Source organism: Heteronotia binoei, chromosome 6 (genome assembly GCF_032191835.1).
Source record: "Heteronotia binoei isolate CCM8104 ecotype False Entrance Well chromosome 6, APGP_CSIRO_Hbin_v1, whole genome shotgun sequence".
Classification (NCBI taxonomy): Eukaryota; Metazoa; Chordata; class Lepidosauria; order Squamata; family Gekkonidae; genus Heteronotia; species Heteronotia binoei.
The window spans coordinates 82,609,966-82,626,217 of NC_083228.1; the positions used below are offsets into that span (position 1 = coordinate 82,609,966).

The 16,252-nt window shown below is 44.0% G+C and overlaps 1 protein-coding gene across 2 annotated transcripts in view; it reads right to left on the reverse strand.

The window, feature by feature from the left end:
* Nucleotides 1-4,268, reverse strand: part of GIGYF2 (GRB10 interacting GYF protein 2) — a 108,513-nt gene extending 104,245 nt beyond the window's left edge. Inside the window, exon 1 of one of the 2 annotated variants that reach the window (XM_060241949.1) lies at nucleotides 4,171-4,268. The gene's annotated coding sequence lies outside the window, so the exon portion shown is untranslated. The remainder of the gene's footprint in view (nucleotides 1-4,170) is intronic. The other variant, XM_060241950.1, reaches the window with a different exon arrangement.
* Between the last annotated feature and the right edge of the window lie 11,984 nt (nucleotides 4,269-16,252).

Below are 16,252 nucleotides of genomic sequence, written 5' to 3' on the forward strand. Positions count from 1 at the left end.
CTGAACAATTTAGTGTCATCTGCAAGCTTGGCCACCTCACTGCTTACTCCCAACTCCAAATCATTAATGAACAAGTTTTCAATGAGTTATCTACCACGACCCCATGATCTCTCTTGGTCAGTCTCCACCAGTTCACACCTCATCAACTTGTATTTATAGTTAGGACTTTTGGTTCCAATGTGTATTACTTTGCACTTGGCCACATTGAACATCATTTGTCATGTTGACGCCCACTCGCCCAGCTTCAACAGATCCAATTCTCAAAAGGATTAAGCTTAAACTGAACCCAGACATGATGGATATGGCACCAATAAAAAATTGTCAAACCTAAACCATCAGGAAGCTGAAATTTTACTGCAGATTAATTTGGTTTTATTTATACTAAACAGTCTGTGGCATAGAGTATACTTTTTAATAGTGGCTCTTAATTGTTAGTATTTATTTTTAAAGAGTTTATATACCTTTAATTTTGTGCAAACAATATTCTAAGCAATCTGAAAGATTCTAGCACAAAAGTACCTAAATGTTTTAATTAGCTAGTCAGCTATTTTACCCATTATAATCAACCAAATAAAGGTCAAGTCTTATTTAGTGTTTCCTCAATAACTGTGTGGGCATTCACATACTGTCTGGAGACAGTACCTTAAGCATGCTCTACCACTGGACAACCCCCTCCCCCAAGATATTAAAGGTCCTCCTAGCTGTACCCAATTTTTGTTGACGCTAGTTTAAAAGAGCTTCTGAAAAAACAGGAATACTGCTCACAAGCTGGTGATTAAACCCTGCATGAGTCAAGTTGCACCTTTAAGACCAACAAAGTTGGTAAGGTACAGTGGGCTGAAATAAATGTAGTTGGTGGGTTAATAGGGCAAACTGATACAAAGCTGGGATCACATGGTGGAACACTATGACAAATTAAAAGGCCATTTGGTCTGGATAGCCATAAAAGGCAATAAAAGTTGCCTGCTAACTGACGTTGCTGCTAGTCTAGGTAAATTACAAAATGACATGTATTTTCTTGTTCTTGTCCACCTAATTTACTTCTCAACATCATTCTATGTCCACTTGGATCTATCTACCTGTCTGCATATTAGAGCTTTTGCCAAAAAATTTCCCTGTGGCCTTTGAACCCACCTTCTTTAATTCAGTCATATTCCATGATGGCCAAGGTTGCCTACCTCAATCCAGCCTTTACTTCCTATAGAGACTTTCTGTGCACATTGTCTATCCTATGCCACTTAAGGTATATGCAGATAGTCCCCTGCGCAAGCACCAGTCATTTTCAACTCTGGGGTGACATCACATTACAACATTTTTATGGCAGACTGTTTTACAGGTGGTTTGCCAATGCCTTCCCCAGTCATCTACACTTTACCCCCAGCAAGCTGGCTACTCATTTTACCAACCTCAGAAGGATGGAAGACCTTTTTAGTCTCAACTTTATCAAACTTTTCAACCTGGACATGCTCCTTGGATCCAGTCATGCAATCCCTTTTTGGTAGCCCACTAACAATGCAGTGTTGCTGGCTGTGTCCATAACACAATACTTCTACCTGCAAAGTAGAACCACTGTCTCTGTTTAACTGCCCATTCATAGTTTGAAGCCAACCCTTCTCTATTAGGTAACATTATGTTTTCCCCACCATAACTTTTTGCTCAATTATTTTAAGAGCTAAGCTCAGCTCTTGAAAGCACCACAGCACACAGTATCTCAAAGCACTTTGCTAGATGAGGCCCAGTGAAATAAATGCCTAGGAAGTAAACTACAACAAGCAACACTGTTGTTTGGTTCAGAGAAACTGTGGATGACAGATTAAGGAAGGGGCAAAAGAGTAGCCACAGACAAGATAGATGGGCTTTCTAAAGTCCATCAGAGCTAATGAACTACTTTAGTACTGCAGTCCACTAGGGTTACACAGAACAGTTTAACAGATCAGTGATCAGTTCCGCAGGGCCTGCAAGACCACTCTTTTTAAATTAGCTTTTATGAACAGCTGAAGTACAATTTTACAACGAAGAAAATCCGCCATTAGCACTAACTAGAATAGCGTCAATGATAATGTTATAGTTTGTTTTAATTAATGTTCTACTGGTTTTTAAGGTTAAGTTAATGCTTAATTTAATGTTCTTAATGTAATGGTTTTAATTAATGCACCATTGGTTACTATGTTGTTTATTAATGTTTTATTTATTAATGTACCATTGGTCACTGTGTTGTTAGCCGCCCTGAGCCTGCTTCAGCGGGGGAGGGCGGGGTACAAATAAAATTTATTTTTATTATTTTTATTATTATTATTATGTCAACATTTATAATAATGTGATTAATGAAACAGTTTAGCAAAATAAGACACACTATGCATAAGAAGAGGGGTTCTTATTTAGGGAATGGATGGCTGCTCAGTATACAAATTCAATGATCTTATGCATGCAGCACAAAAAAAAATCTGTACATCTGGTGATATGTCTTTATTTAATATAAAAAATGACCTTTTGGATTCTCTCATACAGAAGTTTTTGTGACGAGTGTTAGAAAGAAAGATCTCAAAGACCAGCAATGTCATCCTAAGTAGAGCTACACACTTCTAAATTCACTGACCAATAGTCTCAGAAGGTGATAACTCTGTTTAGGACAGCACTGTAGTATATGGAGGCAGTATATTGCAAAGCCTGTCATTAAAAGCAAGGCTAATTATTTCTCAAAACAAGAAAGTAAAAAACACAGGCCTTTATTCATTAAATGCTTAAAATTGCACCTTAAGCCACTCTGTAGGGACACTGTTTCCTTAAATTTTTGTTACATTATGAAAACTTGAGACAAAATCTTCTGTACATTTAAGCAGTGTTCCTATACACCTGTAAGAACACTCCAAAGTGCAGCATTCCTCCTCATTTCTTCAGTTATGTTTACAATGAAAGATGGACTATCATCTCAATTTTTGTTCCTGTTCTTCTATATAACACAATTATTAAAAATGTTATTAAACAAGTTCATGGAATGTGTTTCACTTTTTCTAAACCAAGAAACCATGGTGATTGCAAATTGTTTAATAGTACTAGTTAGTGAGGCACGTGTGAGAACCTCTTCTAGAAACCATGGAACAAAGATTACTTGGGTAAAACCATGGAACAAAGAGATTACTTGGGTAAAAGTGTTAGACACCCCCCCTTTCATTTCATTGACAGTTACCAGTAATAACGCTGCATCCTAAAATCCCTGTAAATAAAACTACAAACAGAAGAGTTGAGAATACACATACTGAACACGAGAATGTTTTATTACTACATTATTCTAAGCATTGCAATGCATTTCTAAATGACAGATAAACACACTACTTTGGGATTCTATATTTTAATAGAATACAGGTAGACAACAATCTTTAAAGCAATATTCCACATTATAGGGTCCCCAAGATTACTCCTGAGAGAAGAACGATTAAAAATACTCAAATTCTATTACAATAATCTCACTCCACAAATTACTTACTCATTTTTCTAAACAACATCCTGCGGATCTCCCAAACTGAACATGACCCTCCATTTCCCGAACCTCGCACCCGACCATATATACACACTTTGCTATGCGATTACAACTCTTCAGTCATTGGCTAACTGAGAGGGAGCTGTCATGGTGTTGAAGCTGTTCCTCCCTCTCGATACCGGCAAGCCACAGCCATGGAGTGGGAAGGAAAAGAAGGGTGCTTTCCTCCACAGTGAGACAGGGTCCCACAGGAAGAATAAATGGGGGCCAACGTAAAAGCTCAGAGAACTTACAAGCTCCAACGTAACTGCCTGCCAAAGAGCAGCCCAGTATCATCCGCCCACCAAGCTTCAGCAGTTGCTGCCAACATACCGCATGGAGAAGGCAAGGGCCACAGCTGTCTGAAGGCAGACCGGAGCCCAAGGCAGGATCAAACTCACCAACACTTCCTTCCGCTCACCCAGCTACTAGCATGGCTAACAGCCTTACATGCCAAACTGTTTCGCCACTTCCCATGCGCTTCCGTGGGGCAAGACCCATACGGGAGGCCGGTGCTTCATAACAGGCCTACGTCTCTTCCTGAGGAAGGGCCGCAGCCAAGAAACAGGCGCGGACCAGGAGAGGTAAGCCGACATTCAGCAAGAGGGTCGCGTCTAAAAGGGGAAACGTGAGGCCACCGAGACTCGGTTTACCTGAGGTCGCGGACGGAGACTCTCTCGAATCCAAAACCAATTCTCAGCCCCAACAACACAAGATGGCTGCTGCGTCGACACGTAAGGTCATGTGACCCACTCTGACCGTGGCTCCGCCCCTTCTCCCTGCAAATTGAGGACAGAAAGCGTCTGCTTGGTTAACAGCGAGCTTCAGAACTTGAGCGCTAACGGCTGGACGTTCTTGCCTTTTCTTCCGCAGAACAAGCTTCACTACTGGGCAACTCCCTTGTAACGCCGCGTTAACTCATCAGGAACTATTACGCGAGACAGACTCGGCCCTTACTCTTTAATCACTGACCTCGCTTGTGAGGTTGATGGCTTCCGACTTTAGATAATGCCTTCTGTGGTAACAGATGCCAAAAGGAAAGATATTTCAAGGCTGTCCTTCTGCATAGGTGTAGACTTCGGCTGCTCAAGCACACACATACACACACCCCGGATTTGACTGGGGGGTACTGAGCCTCTCCCAAGCAATATCACTGCCAGGCAATATTGACAAACTCACTTGAGGGCAATGGATGGCAGCTGAAGCCCGGAGTGGGGGGCAATGTAAATCAGATGCCTTTTCAGAATTTCCGTTTGCCTTGTGTGCAGCCTGGAGAAACATCGGCAAGTATAACAAAATGCCTTTTTCTCCTGGGTGGATGTTTTTAAAATCCATTTTCTGCAATCAGAGAGGCCTCCCAGCCTATCTGTATACAAATGCTAATGGCGCAAGCCAAATGGTCAAGCTTCTCCCCCTCCCCAAGCAGGAAACAGAGAAGAGGGATTTGGTGCTAGGAAGTCTCCAGGCGATTTCTGGAGGTTTCCCAGATTGCCTTCTAGGAGGGCTCCCAGAGTGCCCCTGCGACCTGGGCTGACAAGGTCAAAGGGTCTGGAGAGAGTGATGTAAAGGGGTTGGATACAGAGATTTGATAAAAGTCTTTGCTGGAAAGAGGAACAACTTTGAATAGTTCTGGTCACAGTCATGACAGCAAAAGACAGATTTAGAGAGTCCTACAGTTCTTGATGCAGAAATCCTGAATGATGTATTGATGCAGGGTGTAATCCTCACCAGTTTCAATTGCCTGAGGATTTCCATAGGAAAATCTTTTATGAAATCATTGATAATATATGCAGCAGTTTACACAATCACTTTTCCTCAGATGTGTGTCCCAACACATTAGCAAAACTGAAAAGTTTGCCAGAGGACACTATGATAGAATATACATTCTAAACTTTTACAAAATTGACTTTGATGTTGACTGACTACAGCTTCATCAGGATATTTTTTTAGAAGAAGGTTTTTATTGATAAGTGCAAAACGATACAGAGTCTCAATCAGCCTGCTCCCTTGGTGGCAGTGACTCTGCTAGAACTCAGGGCTGAGAGACCTGAAGCATCGGCATGCCGACATAAATCTGCTATCTTATCCAGGATAAAGTACTCACCTTGGCGGGGAGGGCGGGGTATAAATCGAATTAAACATAAACATACTCCCAGAGTTTGTGGGCCCATACTTTAAAGATGGAGATTGTTTGGACTTCCAGGTAGAAGCTATTGTGTGTTTTGCTGCTGTGAAAGCGAGAGAGATAAATTTCTGCTGTGATTTCGGTAATGGAAAGGCGTCCCATAGGTTCAATAAAATTAAAAACGGGTTTAATGGCAGTATAACACCCATCTGGCTGCTGACTTTTTTTAGGATATGTTTTTGAATGTTGCAGGCAGCAGAATGTTAAACACTTAGGTTTTCATGATATGACTGATCTAATCAGATCAGAGAACAAGGAAAGAGTGCACCAGCTACTACCAAAATTCACTAAATTTACTAGAATAGGCCTTACCATAGTTGTTTCCTCCCGCACCACAGAAAGGTCATAAAATAAAGACTTTTCTACAGTCACACATCAGATAGGCAGGGCTCAATCACATGGCTTTTCTTCATGGACATAAACAGATCTCTCAGGAAATTGATATCTTTTTTGAAATTTAAAATGTTTATTAAGATAAATAAAGTATACCGGGGTGGCCAACGGTAGCTCTCAAGATGTTTTTTGCCTACAACTTCCATCAGCCCCAGCCAGCATGGCCAATGGCTGGGGCTGATGGGAGTTGTAGGCAAAAAACATCTGGAGAGCTACTGTTGGCCACCCCTGATAGTATACAATCAAGAATATAACAAGATCAAGGAAATTGATCTTAATTATATAGTTAATGAGTTCACTCAAAGAACATCAATTAGAACACTGTGTCATTTAAGTACATGTTTTTTTTGAATTGCTGCATCTTAACAAGTGGGTTGTACTTCAGTTAGGCAATCTGTATGGGTTTGCCACTAATACCAACATATGCCAACTATTTGGGTGGAGAGATGAAGGCAAATGGGGAAGGATAGGTGGGGTGTGGCAGGAGAGGATGCTCGTGGGAGTAAGAGAAGGGGTAAAGAGGATTAAGAGAATATTTGATGTTATAATTTTTTAAATGTAAATAGAAGACATAGTTTGCATTGTTAATTAAAAATTAAAGTTGTATTTCAGCTGTCTGAAGATCATTTGTTGAAGCCAAATGTGTTTTATAAGTTGAAACTCGAGCAGAAATTAGCCATACACAGGAATGTAGTCATTTTCCATAAACATACTTATATTATTTTTTATTAAGAATTTGTTCTAAATCCATGTTTTTACGATGGAATTTCTAAGTAGTGTGCTAGGGTATATAAAAATCCTAGGTGGCATAACTGAGTTTTCTTTGGGATCACAGCTATGGGCACTGTTTTGAATCGCATCAAAATGTACTTGTACTCATTTGTAGCATATAAGTTTGATATGAAAAGAAGATTGCTATTACTCTGAACTCTGTACATTGTTCAGAAATTGAGTGCACAGCAACTACCGTATTTTGTAATTTACCTTGGCTCAGAGACTTCAGCCATTCATTTTCCAAATGAAGGTATCTGTGATGCAATAATTTATCAAATTTCACTACAGTGTTATCCTTATGAATAAGGCAGAAACAAGACTCCTGTCAATGAAAGCCCAGAAAAACTTTTAAAATGTTCCCCTACAGCAGTGGCGTTGAACTAATTTGTACGAGGGTCAAATCTGACATAAATGGGACTTCGTGGGGCAGACCATGTATATAAAAAAATGTAATGTCAGGTAGTGGAGATATAAACTTTATAAAGGATACAGAGAAACAGAATTAAAGATATTATTTTTACTTAAAATACAAACATGCTTAAAACTCTTGCAATGTTTTATTTAAAACTGAAAGGTGGGGGTATAGTGGGATTTGGCAATGCAATTTTTAAAATAAAACATCAAGAAAAAGCACAAGTATCATAGCAGAAACAAAAAATATAAACCAAATAGAGCATTCAGAACAGCCAGTGAAACTGCAACGCAAAACTGAACTGAGAGCTGATCAATTCATAAACCCTACAGAAATGCAAGGCAAAAGTAGGAGGCAATGCACAACCACATACAGAAAAGCAGAACAGCTGTAAGAGCAGGGTAAAACCCAGTACAGAAAGGGACTGGGACTAAGGTGAGTTGCAAAAGGGCAGAAGTTTGTTAATATTAAAGGTGCTTTAACTCTCTTGCAGTAAAATATTTTCAGAATTTTTTACATGTGGATTCTAAGCAGTTACTAGACAGTAAAAGAAGAATTCTTTCACGTATCATGTACAGGCAAAAAGACTCTTGGCAATATTATTTATAGAACTATCTACAATTAATATAACTTCTTCTCTGGCTTAAGCACAGAGCACTCAGGCTTGTTCACTGATATTCTCCAAACTCCAGGATTAGTCAGAGCAAAGACTCCGATAACATAGATAGAGCTTTATTTTGTGGTGCAATAGATTACCTCATGCCAGACCTCAAACAAAAAATCAGTTCCTATCATCAGCTTCAAACATGCAGCATGTTTCTTTTCAGCTTTTGTAGCCTTTTCAGCCACTGCAATCTTTCTGAGTTTTCTCCTCCACTTAACATTTTCCCCCCATTCATATAATCAGATTCCAGTTTCACCTCAATCTGGCTTTTAACCTTTCACAGGTGTAACATACTGTCAAATGTATTTTTATGCTACCAATGAGACCCTAGAACTCAGTTACCACATGCTTGAGGATGGAAACACTCCACAGGAAGAAGAAAGGAATTAAATGGGGTTCATGAGCTCAGGCAGAAGTGCCAGGGAGCCAGATAGTGATTTCAGATCACAGCTTGGACAAATTGATATCTTGATTGGGGGTGGGGAGATATTCAGCCTATGGGGTACATATAGAACTCCCAAGAGCTAAAGCACAGCTTACCATTTTGCACAAGGAAATCATGATAAAGTTGCCAGTTTGGTGTAGTGGTTAAGTGCGCGGACTCTTATCTGGGAGAATCGGGTTTGATTCCCCATTCCTCCACTTGCACCTGGTAGCATGGCCTTGGGTCAGCCATAGTTCTGGCAGAGGTTGTCTTTGAAAGGGCAGCTGCTGTGAGAGCCCTCTCCAGCCCCACCCACCTCACAGGGTGTCTGTTGTGGGGGAGGAAGGTAAAGGAGATTGTGAGCCGCTTTGAGACTCTTCGGAGTGGAGGGCGGGATATAAATCCAATATCTTCTTCTTCTTCTTACAACTTCAATTCTTACTGAGGATCACTACACTATTCTCATCCTATTAGGGAGACAATGAGTGCTGTAGAGCTGCTTGATAAAATGTTGTATCTCAAGGCCATAGGTGGTATCTACTTGACTCCGTAGGATCAGAGAGCTTTGATGGTTTCCTTCCAGAAACCTTGCTTAGGGCAAGGAATGCTTTTAGCATGAAGGCCCTTTGAGAAGAATGTTTACTAGGAATAGCCTTAAGTCAGCTGTTTATGTGCTTGTGCAGGAGTTTGGCTTCAAAACGGAAGATTTGTATCACTTACCATGAAGCTTCCTTCTCGGTGGACTGGCAGTGGGTCGGTCCGACTACTGGGTATAGGCTCCTCCTCATCACAGGGTCGGGTCTTCCAATTGATCTGGAGGGGGGAGTGGCCTATACCTCCCAGAACTCTCCAGTTGTACCCAAGCCGCATCCCCCTAAGAAAAATACTTCCAAAACCTCCCCATTAAACATACTCTAATAATGAGTAAACGAGGAGAACAATTTTATTATGCTTCAATGCACCATACAGAATGGATGATTGAACCAGAGTATTGTAAACCACAGTATCGTAACTTATCCCAAGAGAAGGAACCAGCTCCAGAATCCATCTCCAAAACCCAGGAAGCCGTTCAACCTCCAAAGGGCGGGCCGGACCGACCCACTGCCAGTCCACCGAGAAGGAAGCTTCACGGTAAGTGATACAAATCTTCCGTTCTCCGGTGGTCTGGTCAGTGGGTCGGTCCGACTACTGGGACATAACAAAGCTGTACATCCCTGGGCAGGACTGGCTTCCCTGTTTAGAGTGCATGCTGCAGCACACGCCTCCCAAAGGCCGCCTTCGCCGAAGCCCACTTATCTACCCTATAGTGCTTGGTAAAGGTATGCACTGACCTCCAAGTTGCTGCCTTACACACAGCTTCCAAGGACGGAAATGACCTATACACAGCTGATGTTGCAGCACCCCTCAAAGAGTGAGCCGTGATCCCATCCAGAGGGGTTTGACCTTGGGCCTTGTAAGCTAGAACAATACATTCCCACAACCATCTGCTAAGAGAGGAAGTGGAAACCTGAAGTCCCTGTGACCTTTTACTGAAAGAAACAAACAAGGAGTCAGACTTTCTCCAGTCTTTTGTGCGCTCAATATAAAAACTAAGCGCCCTCTTAACGTCTAGACAGTGCAACTCCCTTTCCTTGGGAGACTTAGGATTGGGACAAAAATTCAGAAGTACCAACTCCTGAGACCTATGAAAAACAGAACTTTAGGGATGAAAGATGGGTCTGGTCTCAGCACAACCTTATCATTATGAAAGATACAGAGTTCCTTGTCAACTGAAAGGGCCCTCAACTCGGACACCCTACGTGCCGTGGTGATACCCACTAGAAAGAGCGCTTTTAAAGTCAGCTCTTTAATCCCACATGATGCCATAGGCTCGAAGGGACGCCTACACAAGGCATTCAGCACTACATTCAGCTTCCACGAAGGGAACCTGTGCACCTGTGGTGGTTTGAGAAGTGCAGTACCCCTCAGAAAGCATCTAATATGCGGATGCATTGACAAGGCCTTACGCCCCCGCACCCCTTGGATAGCAGAGATGGCAGCCACCTGACGCCGTAGTGTGCTAGTGGAAAGCACTTTGTCCGCCCCCTCCTGTAGGAAACAAAGAACACCTTGAACGTTCACCTTCAGCGGGTCCCACCCCTGCTGGGCTGCCCACTAAGAGAAAACCTTCCAAGTGGTGTTATACACTCTGTTAGTGGAGAATTTACGTGACACCAACATAGTATCCACCACCCTCTTGGCATAACCTAGCCCTTCGAGCTGCAACCGCTCAACCTCCAAACTGTCAACTGTAACAGGTCCGGCTGAGGGTGTGATATGTTGCCCTGAATCAAAAGGTCGTCCCTCCTCGGTAGCGGCCAAGGGGGCTGAACCGACAACCTCAGAAGTTCCTGGAACCACGCCCGTCTTGGCCAGAAAGGAGCCACCAGCACCACCTCTGCCCTTAACTCCACCACCCTCTGAATCACCCTGGGCAATAGAGGAATGGGTGGGAAAGCATACAGTAGCCCCGTCAGCCACTCGCCACTGAGCGCATCGGTCCCTTCTGCTCTTGCGTCTCTGTTTTTTGCGAAGAACCTGTCCACCTGACGATTCTCTGCTGTGGCAAACAAGTCCACCGACACTGGACCGTATCTGTCCACTATCAGACTGAAGGTATCTCTGTGCAACATCCACTCCGTCTGGTCCAGAAAACGTCTGCTGAGCCAATCTGCCAACAGGTTGTCCTTTCCCGGAACATGAACCGCCTTGATCGACAGGAGATTGGTTTCCGCCCACTCGAAAAGAACCTTCGCCTCGGCATGAAGAGATTTCACCCGGGTTCCTCCCTGTCGATTCACGTACGCTTTGGCTGTTGAGTTGTCCATTTTTACTAGGACATGGCGACCTATCAGGACTGCCTGCAACCCTAGTAACCCTAGCCGAATCGCTCTGAGCTCCAAGAAGTTGATACTGCGCTTCATCTCGTGGGGCTCCCATTGTCCCTGAATCATTTGATCCTGTGAGTGAGCACAGACTGGCATCTGTGGTCATACATACTCTCTGGGGTTCACGGAGTGGATGACCTGGAAGAAAGCGAACCGGATCCAGCCACCACTGTAACTGGGTTGTCACCTCTGACGGCAATGTCACCAGTTTGGGAATTTTGTTCCCTATAAAGTCTTGGAAAAGACGAAGGAACAACTGCAGGGGTCGAGTGTGGAACCTGGCCCAAAACAGCAGGTCCTGACAAGAGACCATCATTCCTAACAACTGCGCTAGAGTCATAACCAACACCCTGCGTTGTTGCAGAACCCCTTGTAACAGAAAACAGAACTTCTCCCATCTCTCTATAGTCAAGAAAACCCTGTCCATGGTCGTATCTATCTCCACTCCCAAGTGCACTAGCCTCTGTGAGGGAAGAAGATTGCTCTTTTCCAAGTTCACTACAAAGCCGGGACAACGTAACATGGTTACCGTCTGTTGAATGCCCTCCAGGCATTGTTGGTATGACCCCGCCTTCACCAGAATGTCGTCCAGATAAGGGAACAGGGCCACACCCTGCAGTCTCAGCTCCGCCACCAGCATCACCAAAATCTTTGTAAACACCCGGGGCAAGGACTTCAGACCGAATGGTAGGGCCCGATACTGAAAATGTTTCCCCCCGTAGGAGAAACGCAGAAATTTTCTGTGTGATTCCCGAATGGGAACATGTAAATAAGCCTCGGATAGATCCAAGGAAGCCAGGAAATCCTGTGGCTGAATGGCTAGCAACACCGACCGTAAGGTCTCCATCTTGAAATGCTTCGTTTGAACGAACTTGTTGAGCCATTTCAGATCCAGGATGGTTCTGAACTCCCCGTTCTTCTTTGGCACTAAAAAAATTACTGAATAAACTCCCAACCCCTGTTGGAGTATTGGGACCAGCTCCACCGCCCCTATATCCACCAAATGCTGAATGGCTGACAACATTGCTCTGTGAGCGGCCAAATCCCGCTTCCGCGGGACCCAACGAAAGCGGTTGGGAGGGAGGGAGTGAAACTCTATGGCGTAGCCCTGTGCCACCACCTCCAGTACCCACCTGTCTTGAATAGAATGATTCCAGGTGTCTGCGAACAGAGAGAGACGACCCCCTATTTTCCCTGTCGCCTGGTGGGAGGTATAGTCATTGGGATCCCCCTTTTTTTGAAGGGGCTTTAGAATTCTGGTCTGACTTACCAGAATAGTAGGGTTTGGAATCACGCCCCTTCTGTTGCCACTTTCCTCTAAAGGAACGAAAGGAACCTGGTCTAGAAGGCTTTTTGGGGTCTCGAAAGGAAGGAAAGGATTTCCTCTGTTTTGCCTCTTTACCCTTAGAGGGTAGGACCTTCTTTTTATCCCTGTTCTCAATGAGATACCTATCTAGGCCCTCTCCGAACAACAAGGCTCCTTTAAAAGGTACTGCTGCCACCCTGGCCTGGGCTGCAGTATCTACCTCCCAATTTCGAAGCCAAATGTTGCGTCTAGCCACCACGCCACATGCCATGGCTCTAGCCGCTAGCTGCATGGTATCCAATGAACCATCTGCCACGAAGGCAGCAGATAAGGCAATCTTTTTTAGCTCGTCCTTGAACTCCTTAGGAGCTCCACTATCCACTGCTGCTAAATTATTAGCCCATGTACACATTGCTCTGGCAAACAATGAGGATGTTGTGGCTGCTTTAATGGCCCAGGCTGTCGCCTCAAATTCCTTGCGCAAAGCCTGCTCTATTCTCCTATCACATGGGTCCTTGGGCAAACCATCTGCGTCCATGGGCAGGACCGAATTAGAGATCAGACTAGTTACAGGGTCATCTACCGTTGGTAACTTTAGCCTCTTAGTGGCCTGCGGAATTAGGGAATAGAGTTTAGAAAGAACTTGCTGGGTGGCCTTGGGTTTAGCCGGCCGTTCCCACTCTGCCTTAACCATAGCAAAAAAGGCAGCTGGCAAGGGAACGCCTGTTTGAGCGCTACTCAGTTTTGGCATCATTTCCCCTGAGCCTGTGGGAAGGTCAGGATCCAGTTCCTCCTTTTCTTTAGGAGTTGCCACAAAATTAAGGGTCCTTAAAACCTTAGGGAGCAACTTTGAAGGTAGCGGACATTACGCGTGTAGTAGATAGGCTGATAGACAGTGCTGGGGAGGAGCCTGTGGTCGTGGTGCATGTTGGCACCAATGATGTGGGGAAATGCAGTCGTGAGGTCCTGGAGGAAAAATTTAGGCTGCTAGGCGGGAGACTTAAGGCCAGGACCTCCAAGGTAGTCTTCTCAGAAGTGCTACCTGTTCCACGTGCAAGGCAGGAGAGACAGGCACAAATTAGAAGTCTCAATGTGTGGATGAGACGATGGTGTAAGGAGGAAGGGTTTAAGTTTGTTAGGCACTGGGATGCTTTCTGGAACAAGCGGGAGCTGTACAAAAGAGACGGTCTCCACTTGTCCCCGGATGGAACCAGGCTGCTGGCGCTTAAAATCAAAAAGGTGGCAGAGCAGTTTTTAAACTAAATCTTGGGGGAAAGCCGACAGGAGATGAAATGTCTCTGGTTCGGGAGGACTCGTCTCAAAGAGATGAAGGGTTGGCTGCTATTTTTCTACCGGGTAACGGACCTGAGTTGTCCACTGTGAAGGTGACAAACAGTATGGACTGTCTGCCAGAGTCTCGAGGCAGCAGGAGGAAGGTGGCGGGCCTAGCTCGCCTGGGAAATTATAGATGTTTGTATGCAAACGCTAGAAGTGTTCGAAGTAAAATTGGTGAATTGGAATGTTTAGTGTTGGGAGAAAACATAGACATTGTGGGCATTTCAGAAACTTGGTGGAATGAGGAGAATCAGTGGGACACGGTGATTCCTGGATATAAGCTATATAGGAAGGATAGGGAGGGAAGGGTTGGAGGTGGGGTGGCTCTGTATGTCAGAGAAGATATACGGTCCAGTAAGACTGAGGTCAGAGAATTAGATTCACTTTTAGAAATGCTTTGGGTTGAAATAGAGGGCCCGAAAGGAAATTTAACTATGGGAGTTTGTTATCGCCCACCAAATCAAAAGAGAGAGGACGATTATAATATGATGGAAGGCTTAAAGATAGCAGCTAAACGTATAAACTGTGTCGTAATAGGTGATTTTAACTACCCGCAGATTGATTGGGTCAATATGTGTTCTGGTCGAGAGAAAGAGATTGAGTTTCTTGATGCTCTCAATGACTGTGCTATGGAGCAGAGGGTCTCAGAACCTACCAGAGGTGGGGCGATCCTGGATTTGGTCCTAAGTAATGCCCGAGACTTGGTGAGAGATGTAAAAGTGATTGCGCCACTTGGTAGCAGTGACCATAAGGTTATTGATTTCACTGTTCGTATAAATAGGGAGCTGTCCAAAAAGACCACCACAACCACGTTTAACTTTAAAAGGGGTAAATACACTGAGATGAGGAGGCATGTGAGGAGGAAACTGAAAGGAAAGGTACATACGGTCAAAACCCTTGGGGAAGCTTGGACGCTATTTAAAACTATAATCCTAGAAGCTCAGATAAAATACATACCACAAGTTAGGAAAGGCACAAACAGGCATAAGAAAAGGCCTGCGTGGTTAACAAACAAAGTAATGGACGCTGTAAAAGGTAAGAAGGACTCCTTTAAGCGGTGGAAAACCAGTCCAAGTGAGATTAGTAAAAGGGAACACAGGCTGTGGCAAATCAAATGCAAGACTGTGATCAGGCAGGCAAAAAGGGACTATGAGGAACATATTGCAAAAAGCATAAAGACCAACAATAAAACTTTCTTCAAATATATTAGAAGTAGGAAACCAGCCAGGGAGGCAGTGGGGCCCTTGGATGACCATGGGGTAAAAGGATTACTGAAGGAGGATAGGGAAATGGCTGAGAAGCTAAATGAATTTTTTGCCTCCGTCTTCACTGTGGAAGACGAGAACTTTTTGCCCGCCCCAGAACCACTAATTTTGGAAGGGGTGTTGAAAGACCTGAGTCAGATTGAGGTGACAAAAGAGGAGGTCCTACAACTGATAGACAAATTAAAAAATAATAAGTCACCGGGTCCGGATGGCATACATCCGAGAGTTCTGAAAGAACTCAAAGTTGAACTTGTGGATCTTCTAACAAAAATCTGTAATCTTTCATTGAAATCTGCCTCCGTTCCTGAGGACTGGAAGGTAGCAAATGTCACCCCCATCTTTAAAAAGGGTTCCAGAGGAGATCCGGGAAATTACAGGCCAGTCAGTCTGACTTCAATACCGGGAAAGTTGGTAGAAACCATTATCAAGGACAGAATGAGTAGGCACATTGATGAACACGGGTTATTGAGGAAGACTCAGCATGGGTTCTGCAAGGGAAGATCTTGCCTCACTAACCTGTTACATTTCTTTGAGGGGGTGAACAAACATGTGGACAAAGGAGACTCAATAGATGTTGTTTACCTTGACTTCCAGAAAGCTTTTGATAAAGTTCCTCATCAAAGGCTCCTTAGAAAGCTTGAGAGTCACGGAGTAAAAGGACAGGTCCTCTTGTGGATCAAAAACTGGCTGAGTAATAGGAAGCAGAGAGTGAGTATAAATGGGCAGTCTTCGCAGTGGAGGACGGTAAGCAGTGGGTTGCTGCAGGGCTCGGTACTGGGTCCCATGCTCTTTAACTTGTTCATAAATGATTTAGAGTTGGGAGTGAGCAGTGAAGTGGCCAAGTTTGCGTATGACACTAAATTGTTCAGGGTGGTGAGAACCAGAGAGGATTGTGAGGAACTCCAAAGGGATCTGTTGAGGCTGGGTGAGTAGGCGTCAACGTGGCAGATGCGGTTCAATGTGGCAAAGTAATGCACATTGGGGCCAAGAATCCCAGCTACAAATACAAGTTGATGGGGTGTGAACTGGCAGAGACGGACCAAGAGAGAG